Raw genomic sequence first — 8,109 nt, 5'->3', positions numbered from 1 at the left:
AACGAAAATGTAATCAATTCAAGAGTGCATGTTGTTATATAGCATTAGCCAATCACCCTGAAGCAAAACAGTTGCCCTTGAGTCAAAAAAAAGAAAATTCTATTTACACCAGAATTTACAAAAAGCCGTTGTTGAAAGTGCACATGTACCTGTTCATTCTCTATTTATGTGGATAATGACTCAACCTGTTTTCCAGTCCAAGCTTCTGTGAAGTGTGTACGTCACACAAACTAAAAGAACTCAAACAAGCATCTGAAGACTAATTTGACCTTTTTGTCTTCTGTATCCTGTACAGATACAACAGACTGAAGCTTGCTTGGCTGCATTTGTGTTCATTGGTTTCCTTTTTTAAACATTTTAAAGGTGTGTTCCTAAAAAGTTCAACATGCCCATGGTTTAGTTTGTATTGCGTTTTTTGGGGCGCAGTTTCTGTTTTGGTTTGGTTTGTTTTGCACATTTGGAAGAAGAAAAGCATAACCATTTCCAATGTGTTCAAACTGCAAAATACATACATAGATAGATTAGTTGATTGATTGATGGTGTCTGGTACCTCATCAAATAATTATCAGGCCTGTGTTAGTAGTGCAACGGTTCAACAAGGCCACGGTTTACCTTGTATGTCACTGATCAGTTTTGTTTTTCACAGTTTAGTTAGCATTTCTAATGTAGACTTGTGCTTGCATATATACACATAGGGAACTGTTACCATGTAGCGTACAGTGTTTGTTTGAGAACATTTTGATTCGGCTGCTGGCGGATGTTGAAATAATTTTCTGGGCCTTTTTTGGAGTTCTGAAGAATTAGTGTACATTCTGACATGGAACTAGAGTTTTGACATTACAGAGAATAAACTGTGGCAACATTTTCATTTTTGGCTGAACTTTTTTACTTGTAACTTGTAAGCCAACTCTGCTGATGCATAATGTTTGATTTTTGGCTATAAATTTGGCTTTGTTTGACACCGGCTAAACAATAGCTGGTGTCTTGACAGAAGGGCTGGAAAGGTTCGTCTGTTGGTTAATGAAGCAGCTGAGTTTCGGCCACCAACAGTGGCTGCCATACCTCTATTAACACTCGACAGTGCTTCCCATCTGCTGTGACTCAAAGCACCGTGACTTTTCTGAAGCTGATGAAACTTTGCCAGTGTGGAGGAGTGTTGTTGAACAGTTCCATCTTTCTCTCCCTCTTGTAATCCTCTCATTTCATTTTTCTGGCTCCATCTGCCTCACTCAATCCCTCACTGTCTCCTTTCTTACTCTCACCTTGACGCAGACCCTTAGACTATCCTCTGTCTCACTGTAATCTTCTGGCCCTGTCTCTCTTTCTGTCCCTGTCCTATCAGTTTCTGTCAGTGCGTTCATGCCAATGTCTTTCTTTAATGTCAATGCCAATGTCTCTCTTTCTTGCATCAGTCTGGCTCTGAGTTACTCTCTCTTGATTCACAGGAGAGAGAGAGAGGGAGAGAGGGGCAAACTATAAGGAATGACTATCCTCTCCTCTTTTTTTCCAGCTTTTGTTTTGACATTACTTATTATTACTGGTATTTTAAGGAGACTCTATCTGGACTCGCCTCACCTGATTTGATTATGAAGTAATATCAGAGGAGGTGGGGATAATAATAATGCCTCATTTCTGCCGGCTGCTCCAGCTCAGCTTGGCCATGACGTCAACTCTCTGAGGTAGTAAAGCGACAGGAGGGGCACAATTAGGGCCTGGTGTAAATGTGGTTATTTCTGAAATCTGGCCCAGTGTCATAACTGGCTAACCCTGTAAAGACCCTGCAGGGATTGCTTGTGCGCCTGTATAATACATGTCCACTATCATTATTCAGAATGTCGCCTGCTGTTATTGTTTCGTCTCATGACCTTTCGCTGTGCCTCCAAGCAAGTGTCAGGACTAACAGCCTCTGCGCCTTCTGTCCCGGTCCAGGTGACCAGAGAGCCATAACATCAATAGAGACGGACAGAAAGAGAGAAAGAGAGAGAAACGGAGAGAGTATCAGCTGCTGCTTTGAACATTGTATTCCTCGTTTTTTATCTCTCATCCGCATGTTTCGTTTTAGTTCACATCGAAAGTTCCAGTGTGGTTTGAGTTTGGACCAGAGAAAACTAAACCTAGTTTTGCTTGACAGCTGCATTAGTTAGAAGCTCACATCTTCACCTCCAGAATCCGCAAATGTTTATATTCTGCCTTCCAATACCTTTATATATATATATATATATATATATATATATATATATATATATATATATATATATATATATATATATAAAAACAACATCTAGATATAGGAATCTTTTTTTGTTTTGTTTTTTAAATAAATCAAAAATCTGAACCAGGTTTTGATTGGAACCGTAATTATATTCTGTATCAGATACAGAATTGACAAACCCTAAATGAAAACCCAAACATAATCCCTCCTTTGCACAAATGACCATGCCATGTAAACTCCAATAAAAAAAAAGAAAATTACAATGAGCGGTGTCTCATGTGGGAAAAGTCACACATATGTTAACCATATCCTCCTCCAAATTTTTAGCAAAACAGATTTCAATCCACCCACTCCTCCAACACACACACACACACACACACACACACACACACACACACACACACACACACGCACGCACACACACAGACTTCCCCCTTCTTGGTGTTTCTTTTTATAATGCAATTTTCACACTTTCTGTTTCTACAGAGAGCCAGCAATTATCGAAGCAAAGCAAATCATCACAAAAGCCACTGTCAGGGCAATCCAATTGCAAAAATAGGGGTGATTAAATGAATAGTCTCTCTAAAAATAGAGGTAATCACAGGTTGCTAAAACACACACGTATACACACCCACACCAACGTACAGACCTGTCACTGATACTGGTGTACAGAAACATAAAGAATTATTTCTTCAGCTGCGAGTATAACATACCATTACCCTTTCTACTTCCCCCACACAGAAATAAATGCGGTGCAATAATCTGTCTATTGACATCAAGCCACCACACATTCATAAATAAATGTAGAGTATGGGCAGACAGAGAGAAATTAAGACAGAAAGCAATTCATGATGCTGTCACATACAGTGTATGTGGTTTACAGATGGCAGAGGGGCAGGGTTGAAATTCTCGTTTCCTGTCACTGTAACACATAACAGAAGAGAAGAGAAAAAAAGGGAGACTAAAGGGGGTCTTGTTGAATAAGACAAATAAAAGACGCACAAAACAAAAAGCTCAAGGTGTGCATCGAGCGTTTACAGCCCCAAAAGAACACCGCATGAACAAGTTTCGTTGTGAAGTGGTGAGCGAGATAAAAAGACGACCCAGGGTCCTCTTTTAATGTCGCTCACCACTTTAAAACAAAACTTGTAGGACACATGATTCTTCTGTCTTTCCTGCAGCATGGGTGTGTAAATCAAGGATTAAGTTGGTGCTGTGTGACAAAGCAGCAGACAGCCATCAGAAGGATAAACTAGGTTTTGGGGAAGATTGGACCACTGGTCAACCTCGCTTTTAAGAGAGAAGAAGAATATAAACATCATCATTCATGTGTTGCTTTGGTGCTCTCAATGCTTACAGTTGAGCATACATCCCATTTAGCGACTGCTAGTAACTATCTTAAAGATAACTAATTAGCAGCTCTTCAGAGCACTAATCAATAATAATCTGACCACATGCACGATTTTTCCCAAAACTTGATTTATTCTTTTAATAAGACTCGAATTGTTTCCTGGCATCTCTGAGGAGGCTGGCTGTGAATGTTTCTTAGCAGCAGAGCAAAGGCTGCACTTGTCAACAATAAATCCTGCTGGTAGAGACACAGGTTGGACAGGTACTCAGGCAGACAGAAAGACAGACAGACAGACAGACAGACAGAAGGGTGGCCGGGGAGGTCAGTCCCTCCATGACCAGACAGGAGTCAGAGGTTATTACACATGTGATGATTGGAAGTGACTGACAGGCGAGGAGGCAGATGGGCAGGGCAGTTTCACCGTCCCTCTGTGGAAAATAATACCAGGAGACGTTGGTCTGACTGTGATTCAGCACTCAGTCAGTAACGATGACTGATCCTTCAAACAGGCTGCTGACTCATCAGTCTTCTTCACTGTCCCATCTCACCCGGTGTGCTCTGCCTCTGATCAGCGCTGATTCGCTGATTAGAGGTAGACTAACATGGACGCCACGCTCCTGTGAATCAGTGATTGCCCTACATTTGTTTAACACATTCTCCCTCTAATTACAGTCAACTGTGAACCCTCATACACCGCCCACCCAATCCCTCCCCCCACCCCCACCCCTTCCTATACACGTACTAACGGCATGATATGCCCTGTTAATGAAACATAAGCTTCCTCTGCCCCCCCGAGCCCTTCTCTTTCATTTTGTTGTTACATTTCCCCCCCCCCCAAGAGATTGCAGCCAGAGGCATCGCTAGTGGTACACACACACACACACACACACACACACACACACACACACACACACACACACACACACACGGATGATGTGTTATAGTGAACAACTCACGTCTCTCTACCCAGCTGACCTTTACTTAAGACGACAGATAGATGAAATGAAGCTGTGAGCGCCTGTTGATGAAGACGAAGAAGAAAAAGGACTCCTCTGTTTCTCAGAGCCTGAATCTCAGTCTTAACACTATTTTCCTTCTCACACAAAGACACAATTAAATGTCTGTATATGTATTTAATTGTGCGTATATGTATACAGTATATGTATCATTTACATTACTGCCATCAGGACATCTATTAACTCCATTACATTTCCATACTGATTATCAAAAGGACAGTTTATTAAAGGACGATATACCTGAACTACGACAATACTAAATGAACAGTTTATAGTAGTAGTAATAGTAACAACATGGAAATTCCATTTGCTGTGTAAGAGCTTTGGGAAATTAGATTTATAAGCCCCAAAAGTACAATCTGAGAAGCAGTTACTCTCTTCTATTTCGTGTTTTCCTAGTTGTCCTATTTTTCCACTTAACTTTCACGTTATTTGATCCCTGCTGAATAACTTTCGCTACTATGACTCAATTCCACCCAAAGGGATCAATAACGTCTCTTTGATGCAAACCTGCATAAAATATATAAAGCAGACTTCTCTCGGACAGCTGGTCCATGCTATAGTAGCCTTTTCCTCCTCTCATGCTGTTGAGCTCATGTGAACTAATCATTCAGGATTACATAGCTGGTCATTGAACACTGGCCCACCCGCTGCTCTATGTGCATTTTCCTTTACATGATTAAATACCAGTTTAAAATCAATCAGCAACTCTTTGCACGTCTCACACAGTCAGACACATAGACACTCAAACTTCAGCCAATGATATATGAATACAACCAGGAGAGAGAAATGATGTGCATCAAGGTCAATTTAATCAGCTTCTCTCTATTTGGCAACTTTGATAAATTATTATAATGGCCAGAATTTTTGGCCGGTCATTTCAAGATGTTGTAAAACAAAGTAGCTGTCACATTTCATGATTGCTCCCTACCAGCACTTTTAATTACTGGTGAGGCTTGACTGTAGCACAAGGTATTTATTGGAATCCAGGCTTTGATTGATGAAGCCGTGAAGGTGAATATGAGGAAATGAGGGATGTTGGATGTTGTGATTTCTACAAAAGGAAGTGCAATCAACCCTAAATTGTTATCTCTTGTAATCATGTCTCATCTCAGGCAACACAGATCACCTCTAATCTGATCAACATGACTCTGATATAGTCTGCCACGATAAATCTTGTCAGTGTCTAATTTTCAGAGAATCTTTTCGTGCGCATGACTGTATTATGCAAATTCTTGTCACAGGGAAGGAACGATTCAGGTTTTCTTAACCCGCACCATCAATCCGTTGTCAGCCTGTGGGCATGTGACTCACTGCAATTCAGTTTAAATCTGGTGCTGCAGAGCTACCTTCTATCCCACTATACAAACTGCACCATTGCGAGGCACAAGGCCATTTGTTATGCAAAGAAAAAGATAAATAATCATTGTCACTGTCTCTGCCTGAGACGGAGACATACGCCCACTTTATTATGCTCTCCACTGCAAGGATTACAATTTGCAGATCCAAACATAGGTACCACTGGACTAACTGTAAGTGAATATTTTCCCATGAAAAGTACCCCAACAGGAGACAGAGAGAGACCACGAAGACAAACATCAACGAAGGAAAGGAGAGCTTCGATGTGCCAGGAATTAATGAACAAGGAAAGATGATAAACAGCTTACTGCTAATGGTAGGTCACTGAGGGGTGTTTACAATAAGAGATGAGAGGAAAAACAAGATCTCCTTTGTCACACTGATAGACAAAATGTACCCGACAAAGTAGTCAATTACCAAGTGGTCCAGCCGAGGGAAATGATTTCTCCCTGAATTCACAGCTCCTGACACAAAGCCAGACACTATCAATCGACGCTTCTTTGGATGACTTTCAGCGTCCTGGCCACTGCTGCGCCTGCTCCAGTTTCCAAGGAACTGGGACCTCCTGCTTGGATAGTCAGTCTTGCCAACCAAATTCATTTGTGTAGGTACATTTTTGCCAGCATAGATAAATATACACCATACCAAGGCGTGATTGCTTGAGCACACAGATGCAATAAGCTTGCCCAAAGGTCAGTGATGAGGACTGAGGCAAATATGGGGTTAATTTGAAGGACTCTAAGGTCTCTTGGCAGGCAGGAGCGGATGTCCTTATAGAATAATGCAACAGGTAGTATGTATCTGATGTTGAGATTAATTTTACTGTTCAAATGCAAGCTTAAGTAAAGCTTTAGAGGTTAAAAGCTTAATGTTTATCCCTAAAGTCCAAATCTATTTTTCAGCCGTGATAACAGTTGGATCGGTTGGTCGAGGATCGGTCGGTCCGTTCACCACTTTGGTCCAGACTGAATTGGATGAATTAGCTGAACATTATACCTGTTTATTGGCATGTTAGCACTGTCATTGAGAGCATGCAGACATTAGCATGTAGCTAAAAGCACTGCTGTGCCTATACAACCTCACAGAGCTGCTAGCTGTGGACCAATATTTCAAAACACAAGTTCTTTATGATTTATTTTTTTTAAATCTTCCTTTATCTATATTTTAAAATCATCTTCTACCATCAGTCCTGTCACAAACCTTCTGTCAGCTTAGTTCAGGTGAATGAAAGCTCCATGATTTGTTTTCTGGTGTCCTTGCTATCTTCCAGGCTCATTACTGTTTTCAAGGTAGACGCCTGAAAACATTAACACTTTTAAAAGAAATCTATAATCCTTATTTGTATTATTTTTTAAATTAACAGTCATATTTCAGTTCTGACTTTGTAATTTGATTTATCTTTTGCTCAACAGTTTTTTAAGCTTATTCTGTTAATCCTGTCAGTTTAGCAGGCATGTAGTTGTGTTACAGCTACGGAAAGCTCTCCTCAAAAAGAGCTATGGGAACAGGGAGAAATGGGAGGGTAGAAGAGGTTTTGGGTCATCTATTCTGGAGGAAGCAGGCTAAATCAGGGCATGACGACTGTATGGTTAACCTACTTCGATTTATCTCCTTGTTTCCAGATTTTTCTCAAGCAAAGTTTTTCTCCTTCTGCGTGATTTTTTTCTCTCCTTTTTGTTCTGTGTAGGAAACTGGAGGTGACAAATTTAGGTTACTACACATATTACAAAATCGCCATCTGTGTGGAATAAAGGATAAGACTTTATTAATAAAAGGGGGAAAAAACAGGAACACCACAAACTAGTTATAGTAGCAACTAAAATATTCAGAGATGTAGTATTTATTCGTGCCTCTATAATAAAAAACATGAAATGCACTTATGATTTTCATGACTTACTGTTTCTATGGAGGCTGATGTAGTTACTTTACACACCTGTTAAATCAGTGCAATGCAATATTTTGTTAATTTATAGTTGGGTCACAACAAAGAACCAGCCATCTTTATTATCCCCTGGCAGATCTGTAAAAGTATTACAGAGATAGAGCTGTTGCATTAATGGTAAAAGCAAAAAGTGCTGTTATTTGCTGTAGTGACAACATCAGCTGAATCATTCTGTTGCTTCTCGAGACACTAGGCAAGCAATTTGTATCGAGAAGCTGTCCTCACTGGG

Source organism: Cebidichthys violaceus, unplaced genomic scaffold, assembly GCF_023349555.1.
Source record: "Cebidichthys violaceus isolate CVI_PGR_0920_01 unplaced genomic scaffold, fCebVio1.0.p SCAF_23, whole genome shotgun sequence".
Lineage (NCBI taxonomy): Eukaryota > Metazoa > Chordata > Actinopteri > Perciformes > Stichaeidae > Cebidichthys > Cebidichthys violaceus.
The sequence above is the reverse complement of the archived record's forward strand: the minus strand, read 5'-3'. Positions refer to the sequence as shown.